The sequence below is a fragment of the Sturnira hondurensis genome, unplaced genomic scaffold (assembly GCF_014824575.4).
Source record: "Sturnira hondurensis isolate 20B ecotype Veracruz unplaced genomic scaffold, ASM1482457v3 Scaffold0001120, whole genome shotgun sequence".
In the NCBI taxonomy this organism is placed as follows: domain Eukaryota; kingdom Metazoa; phylum Chordata; class Mammalia; order Chiroptera; family Phyllostomidae; genus Sturnira; species Sturnira hondurensis.
In genome coordinates this window covers 5,960,221-5,975,818 of record NW_028073751.1, presented here as the reverse complement: position 1 = coordinate 5,975,818, position 15,598 = coordinate 5,960,221, and the positions used below count along the sequence as shown (strand labels likewise).

At 42.4% G+C, this 15,598-nt stretch overlaps 1 protein-coding gene across 1 annotated transcript in view; it reads right to left on the bottom strand.

Moving 5' to 3' along the window:
* Positions 1 to 244: 244 nt before the first annotated feature.
* The window catches only part of LOC118997337 (suppressor of cytokine signaling 2-like), a 95,223-nt gene continuing 79,869 nt past the window's right edge, over positions 245 to 15,598 (bottom strand). The window contains exon 3 of the mRNA XM_037060918.1: positions 245 to 362. The gene's annotated coding sequence lies outside the window, so the exon portion shown is untranslated. The remainder of the gene's footprint in view (positions 363 to 15,598) is intronic.

The following is a 15,598-nucleotide window of genomic DNA, read 5'->3' as shown; positions in this document are numbered from 1 at the left end:
CACGGTGCACTTGACATCCAGGGCTCCCAATTCATCCATACACTACCCTGTCACGGGCCATGCTGGTGGACTGAGTTGAAGAGTCATAAAGAAGGTCAGCTAAACTATTATCAAATCAAATTGTACTTTGAATTCTGCGAAAGAAGGGGCCTTGGTGACACGGCTTTATTGCTGAAGATAGAGGTGTGTAGAAGGTGCACGAAGCATCAAGAGAGGACAAAGTCGGTGGAGACTTTTGACTCTGAGTTGCCAATTTCATCTTTCCCAGAGTATCCATCAGACCCTTCAGAAACTCCACAGGGTCACCCTTGTGTTTCTTCAGCTTGTTGTGGAAATAGCTCAGCAGGCCACACATGCGATTCCTTGAGAAAAACAAAAGGAACAACAGCTGAAATATTCCCTCCTCTCACAGCAGTCTGTGCTCCCGACTAAGGTGGATGTGGCTGTCCCCAGTATGAGTACACCCCAGAAGTCCCAGGAGACAAGGCAGGGTCATTAACTTAAAGGGAAGACCTACCCAGACCGCAGCTGGAATTCCATCATCAGACTACGGGAGAAAGGAGACATGAGGCCTGGATTATTTCCTTAGCGCCTGGCTTGACAGAACTAATTAGAAGGACATTTTGCTAACCGGGGCTTAGCTGCAGCAGAAGCACAGTGTGACAGCTCATCATTTCTAAAGCAAAGAAATAAAAGGTAAAGCAGAAGAATTCTTATGAAAGAGCCACCACAAAGGGGAATTGTTCTTTCTGCTTGAGGGGAGGGGATGATGTATTACAACTTTAAAAGTAACACCCGAAGACATTTAAGAACTGGCTTACAGCAACTTTCATGGCCATTTGTCATGTACTTACTGGCTAAACAACAGTTGAAGGAAAAAAGGAAGCTTTTCTAAATTGTCCTGGATGAATAGCATCTCTCTGATGCTGCTCAAGAGAGATGCAGCATCAGACTTCTCGAAAAAGACCCAACGGCTAACTCTAGGGCTGTCATTCTCCAAGCCCAACAGCAGGAAGAACAGCTGGGAACTTACCAGGAGGGCAAACGCTCGGGGCTGGCCCAGACCCATGGCCACAGAAACCCTGAGGGTGGGGCCTGCAGTCTGTGTTCACAGGCCCCCCAGGAAAGCTAGTACTTTCTAAAGCGTGAGGAGCTCTGCTTTAGAGAGTACTAGAAAAAGCTCTGACTCAGGCTCAGACGAGTCCAGGCTGGAGTCCCACTGTGGACACTAACTCAGGGTGAAACTTTGCGCAAGTTTCTTAAACCCTCTGAGCCAAGACTCTATTCTACTCTGTGAGGATGAGAGTGGTAACAACGGGTCTGTGAAGAGGAAACGAAGTATGAAGTCATTAGCACTTGGTCACTGCTCACACAACCAATGGTGACTGGTCTGAGGTCATTCGATAGAACAAAATTAACCTGTGTGGCCACTCAACAACGTTTGGGCAGCTGCTCCTGTGAAACTAGCACATGTTTAAGCCTTATTCTTTATTCTTCACTCTTTAAAAAGCTTTATTTCTCAGAGAATGAACCGCCTGCTACAGAATCACCTGGTATGTCCGTTAAAAAATATAGATACCTAGTACTCATTTCAGACCTACTGAATCTGCACCTTGTGAAGTGTGGTCTGGTATCTGTGAGTTTAAAATTTTTCCTAGGAGATGCTCCAGCAGACTAAGGTGTGAGAATCAGTGATTAAAACGAAGAGGTGAGACTCAGCTCAGCTGGGGGTCAGCCGGCTGGCGCATCTCAATGTTATACCAGTAAGTCTTGTGGAACCAAGAAGCGAGACATCCTGGACTTTGCCCACTTGTCACCACCCTTACCTACAGTGGCTGATGAGCTGCTGGCTGGACTTTTCTTAGCTGGCCAACCTGGAATTGAGGCAATTTTTCTGATTTATAAGGGCAAATCTTTTTGGTGGTGGCAGAAGGGAACTGTATTAGTGGGGGGGGCTGTGATTGTAGATGTTTGTGGCAGAAAATGCTCGAGTTTTGTTTTTTCAGGGAGACGTGGTACCTCTTCAAGAAGTTCCAAATCTGTTAACGTGGGCACAGCTCAAAAACTTGATACCCTCTCTCCTGTCCCTACTGAGGTTGCCTGTCAGTTTGCTATTCTCCTGGCTCCTCTGGTTTCAGAGGAGTGAATGGCCATTTTGACATCTTCGGGACGAGCTTTTTGGGGGAAGGGAGAAGAGGTGGGTGGGGGAGAGGGGCATGGAATTCAGGTCACTCAAGCAAGCCCAATATGCCAAGCCACCAGTCTTTTTGTATATTTAACACAAAAGTCAAAGCGTAATACCCAGAAGTGACAATAATAGCTAACATTTGTTAAGCCTCCCTATGTGCTAGGAGCTCTACATTTATCATCTTATTGAAACCTCACAAAAATCATAGGATTAAGTGTATCCTATTCAGGGATGAGAGAACTGAGGCACAGAGAGGTTAAGTAACTTCTCCAGACTCCCAGGCAGCAGAGAGCAGCACTGAGTTTTGAACCCAGGCAATATGCCCAGCTGCCACACCAGAGCTCTGAACCCTTGTCAACCCGAAGAGTATCTCCTGGACCAGCATCTTCCAGGAGTATGAGAAGAATACAGAACCTCACAATGCCCTCCGACCTGCTTAATCAGACTCCACATGTTAATGGAGACTGGTGGGCACACTAAGATTTGAGAAGCACTGCTCTAAAGCACAAGCACATTCTCTGAGTGTGCTTCATGCCACTAGCATCAGAAACACCTGCAAGTGCAGGTGAATTATGTAGATTTCAGGCTCACCGGAAATCCCTCCCCCAGGGGTCACACTGCTATAGGGTAAAGAATCCCCCAGGTGATATGTGTATGTAATGTTGAGAATCACTACTTTTGGTCCTCCCACCTCTGTCACTTGCTTGAAGGTCAAAATCAAACAGGTGAATGCTCTCCCTGCAATGATGACAAAAGAAACCCGGAGAACAGATCAAACAGGCAAATTAAGAGCCAAGGAGACACTGTATCTTCCCTGACTATGTTTTCAAACAAGACTGTGCCACGAGATTTTTAAGTCTGATTTTGTTTTTTGTTTGTTAAAGAATACCTTTGTGAAAGTCCACCCCATTTCCATCACCAACCCCAAAGCCAGTGCTCTAGTGATTTTTTTTTACCCTGGACTTTTTTACCTATTTTCCTCCTCCACAAACCTAAAAAGGGGAAGTGGAGCCTTAACACATTTCAAAACAATCTGAAGAAAGGTACCATGTTGAGAAAGTTTTCAAGATGAAGAAGGCACCCTGTAGGTCAGGCGGCCGTGGCATGTCTGACAGACCCATGTGGATGACTGTGGTATGTGTGCTGTTCAGGGCGACCCAGAGAGCAAGATTGGTGACCATGGTGGCCAAGCTAATGGTTTATGTTGGCACAGTGGAGACCCCAAATGTGGGGAGGTAGCAAACCCTAAGGAGGGGGCCTGGAGCCATGAGTTGCAATTCTTTTCCAGCACTGGCTACCCATGTGCCTCCAGAGAAGATGCTTAATTTCTTCAAGCCATGGTTTTCCGTTTGTTCAATGAGAGGGTTCTTCAGGTGCTGCAATTTCAGCAATCTAGTGGGAGCAGGCAGGTGACATAAATGAGTGGAGTCAGCTGCTATTCAGGGGGAGGTACGGGCTTCAGAGGACTCGCCCCTCCCAAGTGCACACAGATGCAGGTCTTCTTCAAGTGCTGTATCAGCCAAACAAAAACATCTACAGCTGAATTTAACCCAGTATAGATGATTTCTGTGGGGCCTATCAGCATGTGAACATAACTTTGAGAGTTTATTGGTCACTGGGGATCAACATGTCCGTTGCATGCTGGGACAGGCCCAGAATCAGGAAGAGCTAAAGAAGTTACTGTGCCAAAGAGGAACCGATATTTTTTTCCCTAAAGGTAATGACTGGAAACGATTCTAAAAAAGATGCAGGGTTATTCTGGTAAATATTCAAAGAAACTCTTTAAGCAAGTATAAGGAAGGCATCAGGCTCACTTTTTTTGTTTATTTTGTTGATGAGAAAGAGGTTAAAATTTTTATTTTTAAAAATTAAAAAAATTTTACCTTCATTCCGCAACATGCTCATTGACCTTTTTATAGAGAGGGGAAAGGAGTAAGAGAGAAAGAGGAACAGACATATGAAAGAGAAACATCGACTGACTGCCTCTTGCACGTGCCCTGACTGGGGACCGAACTAGGGAGGTTAAAATTTTAAATAAATGTATCCCTAATTTTATTTTACTTTGCAGCAAAAAGGGAAAGAGGATTTATGTTTAATGTTTAAAGTTGTATAATTTATTTTACTTGATTTTGCTATGATTATATTTGTATTTGAAAGCTACTAAATGTTCAGTTCACTTGTTTTTAAATTTTACTTTGCAAACAAACACTCTTACCAATTACTGTTAATTAGAATTTTTTACATTAAAATAAAAATTTCAAATATACAAAAAAGATTTTGAGTATAGATATAACAGATACTAATATAAAGATGTGGTGGTTTGGGTAACATTTCTGGCCCTTTACAGGCAAAAATCTATTATTCTCTATTCCCAGGCATATGGAGGATCTGCAATTAGATGTTTAATTTTTAAATTTAATACATTGGATCTCAAAGTTCAGATCCTGGACCAATAGCATCAGTCTCACCTGGGAGCTAGAATGCCAATTCTCAGACTCCAGCCCAGGTTTACTGGATCAGAAACTCAGACTGGAGTTAGCCCTGGGTTTGAATAAACACACAGGTGATTCTGGTGCTCCTAAAGTGTGAGAGCTGCTGATTTAAGATTCATTGTTAAATGGGAGCCACTGGCTGGGCAATGGATCTGAGCAGAGTTTCAATCCTGATGTTCTTACATTATCTCCCCCATGTTCATAGGTATTAAACTAGTGCACTTTCAAGTACAATGGGACCCACAACAAACAACTGGGAGTATGGTGATCTAGATGCCAACATCCAGATGCAGCTACAGTGAACTGAAACAGCTGCTGAACAGAATCCAAGTACACTCTGCAGGTAAGTGGGGGACCATTCTGGTTGTTTATTCATTCTTTGTTTTTAATGCCCGTTGATCATCTATATTTTGTTGGATAATACCAGGTTGAGTGGCTCAGAAACATCCTATTTAAGCAATGATTTGACACAGCATGACTTACCTATATAACCCTTCATGTAATGTTATCAGTCCATCATCAGGAGAGAAAATAGCACAGTATTAAATAAGAAAGACCTGATGACTTTTTTTTATAATGTGTGTATTTCTTCTCTTTACCTTTGAGCATAGAAGAGGAGATGATTTCATCAGTTTCTTTGGTGTGTAGGAACAATCCATCTCTGCAGTACTCTGGTTTGCTAATGCCTGTTATTTAGAGATAATTGCATTTTTTTGCATGTTAATCTGTGGCTATTCTCTTGTGATCTTAAGAGTGTAGCCCATTAGTAATCATTGTTCTCATATTGTTCCTGAGAGAATTAACTACATCTCCTGTGCTTCTACATCAGTGTCCCTTTCTGGCACAAGTAGGAATGCTTAGAATTAGGGCACAATGTGGGTGGGCCACTGCCTAGCACTGATTGATTTGTGAGGACTTAAAAACTGGTTGCTAGGCTTTCCGGGTGACATGCAGTAGTAAGGTCCTTCAAAGGAAACTGCAAACACAGAGGAAATTTTCTTCCATTAATGCCAAAGTCTCTTGTATTAACATATGGAATAAGGCTGCCTTTGTTCATTACAAATGTTTATGTGTCCTCTCTTTGGTCTAAAAAACCATGTGAAACCAAATTTTTTTCCGTATGTTTACACATTCAAATAGCTACAGTCAAATACGTGTGTGTGCATAAACTGGTTATTTAGAAAATTAACAAAAACTGAACAATTTAAGTGAATTTCTGTAAATCGTTCTTGGTGTTAAAATTCTCAACCAAATGCTAACAGTGCATCAGCATTCATGGGATCTTCTAAGTTGCCCCTTGGATTTAGCAGACGAACCATTCTGCTAGAGGTAAGAGTTAAAATCTTTGAATTTTACTCTAAACTCATTCCTTTCCTTATTGTTCATCCAGTACTTTCAATGCATCCAGATGGCAAAGGTTTACTAAGACTGTCCCATGTGGGAGGTACTATATTGCACATGGGACTTGTGGCAGCAACAGAACTAAGCATACCTTGTTTTCGAGGTTCTTACCATCTGCTGGTGGAGCAGAGACACTTATTGGTCACTGACCTCTGTTTCATTTTCTTCCTGGCCACGCATCCTCTGTTGCTGCTGGGTGTGGGATGTGGCTGGGTTCTACCAGTGAGTGGTATAGAATATGTCTTTCCAGGCCTAGTCCCAAACCCACCCTGTGCACTTGCCTTTGCACACACTCTCACGCTCTTCACACTCCCTAATGAGTACACAGGGGAAGAAAGACTGAAAAAGTTCCTGAAATTGTTTTCAGTGATAAGAAGGCAAACTATTGGACATGACCTTGTATGTGGGGAACCTGGGCCTCAGGAAAGTTCCCAGAAAAAGACAAGAAAAAAATATTTCCACTCGGCTTGATCTTAATGAGTTATTAGTTTTACTTAAAAAATGGGGAGACCCCCAAAGAGATTCAGCTGGGTACAGTGGGCACAAAGCAACCAAATTAAAGGGCAATGTAAGTATTTATAGACTCTACTTTTGAAAAGTGGTTAGTGTCTGTGTTTCATTGGTGTTAACACAGAAGGAAAAGGCTAGGACATGGCAGTCGGTGCAAGTATATTTTGCACCGTTTGGTGCCTGGGATTGCCTCTGTGCACAGGGTGCTTGGCTCTTTTTCCTACAGGCATTGACATTTCTCGACAATAGGGTAAAATGTGTGCTTCAGTAATGAGGATCCTAAAAGATTGCTGTGTGTTTTTTAATAGAACTTGGTCATTTTGGAGCTGCTTTGAGCAGAGCCATACACAGGGTGGCAAGGTTGGCATTTAATAAGGGAGTCCATGGTCTCTGTAGCATTTAGAAACAATAATGATACCACCTGAAAATTGGGCTGCTTTTTACTATTACCATGCACTAGTAATTCTAAACAGTGCCAGTAATAAAATATTCTTTCTGCCAGGGCAAACTGCACACACAGTTCACTACCTTCACCCTCTAATCCAGTTTGATAAACTACTAGGCTCCTTAAGTGTCTAAGGACAGTTTTCAAGAGCTTTCAGTGAAACAGGAGATGCGCCATACCAGGAGATGGAAGCACAGAGTTTGTGAGCATGCATTCCCCAAGAAAGTGAACCAGAGGCTATTGTTTCTGGCCTCAAAAATGGAACCAACGATCCCAGGAAGGCTTCATGCAAGAGCTTGTTTTTAAGATTTTAAAAAGACCTGAGCAATATGATAAAATTAAGAAGAAAGTAATTCCTTGCATTGAATAAAGAGGATAGCAAACCCCAAAGACAGGCGGGCCAAGAGTGGGAGATGGCCTTAGGTAGAGTCTAGTAAATATCAGGTCAGCCATACTGGTATAGCTAGCAGGAGACTCAGATCACAGGTATCAAAATTTTGTTGTGATTGAAAGGAAGTTATCAGGTCCTTTGACCTTAACACATAGTCAAAACAGTGGCTGTAGAAATACATGGCACACCTTGAAGATATGACAGGTTCACTACCAGATCACCACAATCAAGTGAATTGTAATCTTTTTGCTGGTGGAGGGTCTTGCCTTCCATTTGTAAAAACAAAACAAAACACACAATACCCGTGAAGCATAATAAATCAAAGTAAAATAAAACTAGGTGCTCCCTGTACCACCAACCAGCTACGAATACATAGTGCCATGATTTTGGGTGGGGGAAAATCAGAAGTTGCTCATCATCACTCACAGGGAACACACGATCAGTGTGACGGGCGTGGGTTCTGTGGTCAGTACTGCTGCCCCCTTTACTCTGTGGCCAGTTCTCCACTTTGCGGCTGTGGGAAGTAATCTCGACTGTATTGGCCTGCCAATAACAGGTCCAAGCCCAGGAATGATTGTGGGGGTGGGGGTGGAGTTTTAAATGCTAGACACCAAGTCTCAGACAATCAATTTGACCTCTGTCTTTACCATTTTAATATTCCACAAGTTCTTGGTTTTGACCCTCCCTCTTTTCATCACTAGGCCTCATGCAAATGAAATGTCATTTAAGATCATCAATTTCTCTATGCCAACCCAGGTCAGACATTTACAGAGAGACATGGGGCACTTGAAAGGGAGTATGACTGCTTGGTTCAAGCACACATAAGAAAGTTTAGGAGATGAGACGGGATTGAGAAAAATGATCATTCACTACCACTTTAAATAACAGGAACTACTCTGACATCTAATGAAAGCTCACTTGCCATGGCGTAAAGCATAGCCACCAAACTTTAGTAAGAACAGAGGAGAAAGTAACTCTGCTTCTCATCCCTGAACACCGTTCACAAGTCCTGAGTGGGCTATGATTTTTGCACAGGTCTCAGTCGTGAATAAGCCACCACATCGTTATACTGGCCAATTTCAAAATGGAAGAATTTGGTGAGGAATAGGAGCTTACTTCTGTGGCCCTCCCCTGCTGCAAATACAGACTGAAGAGCTTTACAGAATACGTACGAGTGGGAGAGAGTGAAGAGTCCACGGCTAATCTGTTGTTAGCTTCCTGCACTTGACACTCAGCACCAGAACTTCCCTGCCCGGAAGCTGAGAGAAATTTGCCCAATAAGAGTTCTGTGCAAATTCCCATCCCTCTGTGCCAACCAAACATTCCAAAGTTTGTCAACACCTTTTCTCTTGATTTTCTCCGAGTGCAGCTTTCAAAAGCAGAGACAGAGAGAAACAGCCACCCAGGAAGGGCACTTGGGGAAGTGATGACAGACGACATTCATCAAGGGGAAGTCAGGGTGGTAAAAGTGTCCTACGTTCGAGCCAGAATTGCAGTTCTATCAAGACCCCCACTGGTGGGATCGAGGATCCCAGAGTCCAAGGTCGAAGCTTTTTTATACTAAGAAATGACAAAGTTCTCACCACTCAAAGTCTCTAGGCAGCCAAACTTGTAAGTGGAATTTTAAACACTTTTGACAAGTTTCCAAAACCCTTAATTTTTAAGAAATCCATTAAATAAAATTCTTTCAGAAGATCAGCATTTCTTTTAGTGTTACTGAAATTTCTTTAATGTGCCTCTCGGAGCCATAATCAATGCAACCGTTAACTTGGGGCCTTTCTCTCTGGCGGTGACCCAGACTGGAAAGTCATCATTTAAAAAACATTCCGACTAATCAGGTCAGAGCAGGGGAATGAATAGTGTTCCTTCCAGTCCAGCCAGAGGTTTTGTTTGGCTGTGAGTTTTAATTTAAGGGGAGAAAAAATGGAGAGAGAAACTAAAAAACGAAAAATGTCAGTACTGCTTTTCCCAATGACGCTTTAATAAATCTTGCCAATAATGATATTTTTATTGGATTTAAATACCTGGAGTACCTTGCAATTTACTGTAGCCCCTGTTCCTTTTGTTTTCGTTTCATTACTATGTACACACATATTACATTTACAATATATGTATTACAGCTACAATTTTTTAAAGATAGGAAGTTGTATAAGTCTTCGGTGCTTGAGTTTTATTTACATAAGTACTTTTCTCAATTTCTGAAACTCTATTATTGCATCATAGAGCTGAACTCCCAGTGAATGCAGTTATAGTCAAGGATTCCGCTTTGAAAGGGGGTAGTTTGAAAACCCTGTACACTTTCTCTCAGTCAAACTAAGATCTACCTTCCACCCCAGTGCTGGGTTTCTCTAGGTGGTGGCCACAGAAGGAGAAAAGAGAGACTTTTTATCATTTTATAAAAGGCTAAATGAATGAAATATCATATAAACTCCACAAGCTAGAGTTTGGAGGTATACAGAGCATTTTCTCAGTTACTCAGAACAGTATGTGCCTGACTAGAAACCCTCGGGGGTGTCCACCCTTTCGGCATCTCTGCGCCACACTGGAAGGAGAAGCCTTGTCTTGGGCCACGTGTTAAATACATTGCAACACATAATCACAAAACTATCATGATGTTTTCAGTAAATTTATGATTTTGTGTTGGGCTGTATTCATAGCCATCCTGGGCTGCATGAGGCCCACTGGCCGCAGGTTGGACACCCCTGCAAGTTAGACTTCTCTCGTGCACATCAGTCAAATCACAGTATTATGTACTCTTTTGTATTTGGGAAATGCCCAGTGGAGTCACAACTAGAATTTCTTTTTCAATGGAAACATAGGGGAGGAGGAAATGTATAAGAGCTGCTTATAGACCAATGACCCATTGAAAGCTGAGACCAAAAATTAAGAAACATGAGAATTTCATGTTGATTTCTAAGACATTATTGAGCCATAAAACCTTAAAATTAGTCACTTATAAAACCACTTGACTTCTAATTTTGAAGTATCTCCAAAGCCTTGGATTTGTGTGTCTGAAAAATGTTTGGGCCTCGGATCTTCCTTGCTGCCCAGGCTCAGCAGCTCCTGTCTCGGCCCCCCCTTAGACTCCATGGTCGCTAGGCGGGCTGGGAGCTCTCAGAAACAGCAGGGGCTCTAATTTTAGTCTCGTTGGTCTTCGATTCTCCATCACAGGTTGAGGAGCCTCACCACTGGTGAAGATTTTCTTAGTGCAGCTTCCTATTGATGACAGGCAAGTCCTTGCAAACCACCACCCACTTGACACTTGTGCCTTCGGGTGGCAATTTTGCCACTTAAGCTCATTAGCGAGGAGGAAGAGATTAGCTCCAATGACTCTCAGGAATGGAATTAGCTGGATTCAAGGAGGGGAGGTGCTTAGCCTTACTCTCACAGTGAGTCCAGCTCTGGAGCATGTACCTCATGTGGACCGTTGCCCACTCTCTCTTCGTTCACCTAGTGTTTATTGTGTTCCTAGAAGCTACATTTTATTGGCTTAGTCACCATTCAACATCGGGTACTCCTGTTACACAGAGTACATACCAGATAATTTTAGGGGCAATTAACCTCCTTACATGCCTAATGTGACCATATAAGTTATTATCCAGACCAGAAAAGTTATTATCCACTTTTCCGTCTCAAAAGTGGGAAAGGAGAGGGAAAGGAGGTAGTATAAGTAATTATGCAGGGACAATAGTCCAGGACTGCCCTAGAAAAAGCAAAATGTCTTGTCCACCTACTTAGGGCTTATGTACGAATATATCACTCCTGGTACCTACCAGCTGTGGTCAGTGGCAGGCTGATTTTATAGAACACTTGTTACTAATCATATAAACTTATGGAAGAAGAAATGTGTTTAGGAAATTCGCAATCAAGGGGGAAACCTAGATACCACTTCTAACATCTCCCATATCCAACCCATTATTAAGTCTTGCTGATTCTGTCTCCTGAAGATCTCTCCCACCTGCCCCGCCCTCTCCCTCCCTCACCAAGGTCATAGAGACTATCATTCTTCATGTCAATTCTTGTAATCACCTCTTGAATGTTCTCACTACTCCTGTCTTGGCCATCCTCTAATCAATTCTCTATGAGGGGCGTCAAACTCATTTTCACCAGGACTCACCTCAGCCTCGCAGTTGCCTTCAAAGGGCCAAATGTTACTTTAGGACTGTGTAAATGTAACTACTCCTTAACTATGGGCAAGGAGCTCGGTGCTGCTTCCCGGTGGGATAAAACAAGGTGGAGGGCTGGATTCAGCCTGTGGGCCTTGTGTTTGCCACCTGTGCTCTAGATATTAGACAAAGCAAAACCAGGCATTGTTCTGGGTCCAGGGAATCCAACGTGAGGGAGCAAATCAAGGTCATGCTTCCAAAGTCCTTACCTTCTAGCAGCCAAGAAAGACTACAAACAAGTAAACTAATAAATAACAATCTTGGACTCTGATAAGAGCCATGGAGGTGAGCAACAGAGTGAGGTGGCAGAGAGAGTGAGGGTGATGGGGAGGAGGCTGTATAAACCACGGTGGTCATGGAAGCCTTATGGGATGGTGATGTGGATTCAATTCGAAGGGTGAGACAAGGGTGTTGAAGGCCAGGGAAAGAGCATCCTAGGCAATGGGAAGAAGGATGTTAAACACCCAGAAACAAGATGGCTTCAGTTCCCAACAAGCAGCATAAGACACCTGTGTGCCTGGCACACGGTGATCCAAGTTACCCGATGCCTTGACAGCCAAGGGAAGGAGTCTGCACTGTTTAGAATAAAATTCCCAAGCCATTAAGAACTGTTAAGCAGGGGAGCTGATGGAACGAATTATCTTTTATATTCAAGCTGCCTCTTGTTCCATCTGAGGAATAGGTTGTGGGTAAAAAGGACACAGTGGAACCCTAGAACCCTCATGCAGATGGGACAGGACAGGGGCTACGGGAGAAAAGGGAAGCACTTTGATGTGTTATTCTCTTGGTGGCATTTGTGGCCATTGAGATATACTTTTACAGTTAAGCATACATCTTTCAAATGTACTTCACTATCCTGTCATTATTCTTTTGAATACATAATTATTGTCATAATTTTATTTCATTTACTGTTTGTTTCTTAAAGCTTTATCCTTTAAAAAAAGGGTGTTTTCATTTGTATTTTTTGTTCATGTGGTTTTGTATACATTTTTATACTGGCCAGATCTGAGATTATTTAATTTTAGAAACTGAGTATTGAAATTCTGGAAATGCCTAACATATCAAAAAATAGCTAGGAAATCTATTCCAGAGCTCCTGAGTCTGATTTTAAATAAAAAAAAAAATCATGAGTATTTAAACTCTCTGCTCTCTAATATTTAACTCTGTCCACAATAACAGGTGTAGTGGCTTTCTAGAGGCCAACATAATCAAGACTGTTAAATTTGGGGGTAAATAATCTAGTGTTCCAAAATGAAGGAACCATACTTTTCTGCTTCTGATGAAGTGAGGTATAATCATATTGGATGGATGGATGGATGTAATTGCTGAAGCAATATAGATGCATAAAATAGGGATAAAGATGCAGATATCCACATATCTATCCATCCATCTATGTGTAGCCTCAAATATACAAATCCATGCCATGGGGAGGGTGGTCTGTTGCTTTTAGAAGCTCTTAAAAATGTAGATTGTGGCTTGCCTTCCATTCTTTATAAAGTTAACACCTCTATTCTTTGTATGTTTGCTTACTCTCTCTGAGGAGCAGTGGCAATTAATACCTGGCTGATTGAATCCTACTTTGATTGTGTCTGAGAATCAAGCATTTGCTTCTTTGCAGGGCATCTGAGATGCTTTTCTTAAGTGTCTCAATATGTTCCTGTATGCGAGGAAGCCACACGCAACACAGATGTGTCTGTGCCCATTTTCAGCATGCTGTTGGAAGTCTGCAGGAGGAAATACCTTCTTAATTAAATTCTCCAACACTGACATTTTTTGTTGTTCAGTCTGCTGAGTGTTTTCAATGTGTGTTTTTTGCAGAGTCAGAATTCTGTAGCGATGCACAGGATAGTAATTTTTTTTGGTAGCATGAAGTTCTTTTGGCCCCTCTGGTGAGGAAGTTACTTTAACTATGTAAATAACAGGCAATTCCATTAGAAAGAGAGACCTGCTACCTCTTAGTCACTTAAAATACATTTTTAGATCCAACAATTACGACATGGGTCAAAGACTACACCATTTTTCAATGAATTTCAGATTTTTACAAGTGTTGGGACCCCTTTCCCAGGTTTCTTCCTAAAGAACAGCTCTAAATTAGAGTTTTAAGGGTTTCAGCTCTCACATGCAATAGCCCCGTGAGTCTGCCTGTTGGTGGGCACAATGTATGGGCCTTACCTGCAGATCGTATCCTCAGGAAAAAAAAATAGTCCTATGCTGGACCTACTCAGAGTGACATAATATTAAGTATTTCCCATATTAACAGTGATAATGTTGTGAGAACTCACAGCGGGTTTTAGTTTAGTTAAGTCCAATGTTTTCTTTTTCTTTTTGGTTTGTAATTTCCCAGAGGTTTGCTACCTTTGTGCTTAGCTTAAAATGTAGCATCTTTAGGGAGAGAATGCTATATGGTATAGTTAAAGAAACTTAGGGTCCCTGAATCAGAAGCTCAGTGACAGACAAAGCTAACAGATCACATTTTTATTAGCTATGGAAATTTTATTTCATTAGAGGAAAAAGTTATTATAAAGCAAGTTATTGTGAAGTTACTTTATAAAATGAAAACAAAAAATATCTTTCATTGTCTGGGGCCGCTATTTTGCCTCCTCATTTCACTTAACTCACTCAGAAACACGGAGCAGCCCATTCTTGTCCCTGTGTGAGGCGTCTGTGGCTGTGCTACACGCATATGACCAAGTAGGACTCTACTGCTTCTTAAGATGTAAGATTTTCAGTGGGCAAGTACATGAGAACTGGTAGAAATTGATCACCCTAGAAACCATCCACCTACTTAGTGACCCAGAATGCAAAGATCATTTCCCACAATCCCGTGGGCTGCCTGGGTGGCGGTTCTGTTGTTCTCACTCAGGGTCTCTGTATGGCTGCTTGGCTGAGGTTGGAGTGGGTAAGATGTCTGGGCTCTCAGCAGAGAGGGCTGGGCCTTTCCTGCCAAGGGATGGTTCATCACAGCACGGGGACCTCTCACTTCCACAAGGGCAGGAGTGGAAGCTATGCGGCCTCTCGAAACCACCCTGAGAAGTCACATGCTTCTGCCTCCACCACACTTAGTGATTGACACTGTGCCAGCCCAGTTTGGGCTTTACCTGTTCATGGGAGGAATTCCAGAGTATGTGGCCATTTTTAATTCACCACAATCCCCACTGTATACATTAGGATTCCAAAAATCAGCAAATTAAGTAACTTTTCCAGGGCCACTTAGTTCTGAGGTGGCAAATTCAGGATTTGAACCCAGGCCTGGAAAATTCAGGAGTTTTTCATGGGTTTGAGTCACCATGCCCTGGTGGGCTGTCACTACCTTGTCTGATAGTCAAGGGAGCTGTTCTGGGTGGGGCAGAGCAGGTGGGGTGCAGAAGGAAGAAGGGAGAGACGGAGAAGCAATGATCTGCAGTGGCCAGATACAAACATCACAGAAACTGGTCCCATTTGTTTTGAGACTATAATTCATACTCGCCTGCTTCTGTGCATTGGTTTGGGCTCCTGCTATCCCTTCTACTTGAGGACAACCTTATTCCTACAAGTAGATTCTTCAGCGGGCCTCAGGCTTACTGTATTCTTGGTCTAGATATTTCTCTCATTCTGTTCTGCACTGGGCTCGCTCTGTTACATGAGCACGTGGGGCACTGCCTGCAGCTGAGACTGAGAGCAGGAAAGCACCTGTGCTGCGCTGGCTGTTTTCAAAGGGCAGGAGTCCTGTCCGTGAGGTTGGAACTGCTTTTGTAAAACCAAGTGGTGTTTATTTTTATTATCTTCCTATTTGCTATTATTATTTTTATAATACTAAGTATTACTTCCCTCTTTTAATTCCCTCTTGGGTATAAAGTGGGGTTTTCTAGAAGCTACAAGTGTGATATTGCAACAGGCTGTCATGGAAGCAGATATAAGAATTTCATTCTTTTCTCTTAAGGCAGACATTAAAGAGATATTTTTTAAAAAATGTAAGCAATGACATGTTTCTGTGTCCCTTGTTTTTAGAAAATAGTTGCTTTTTTA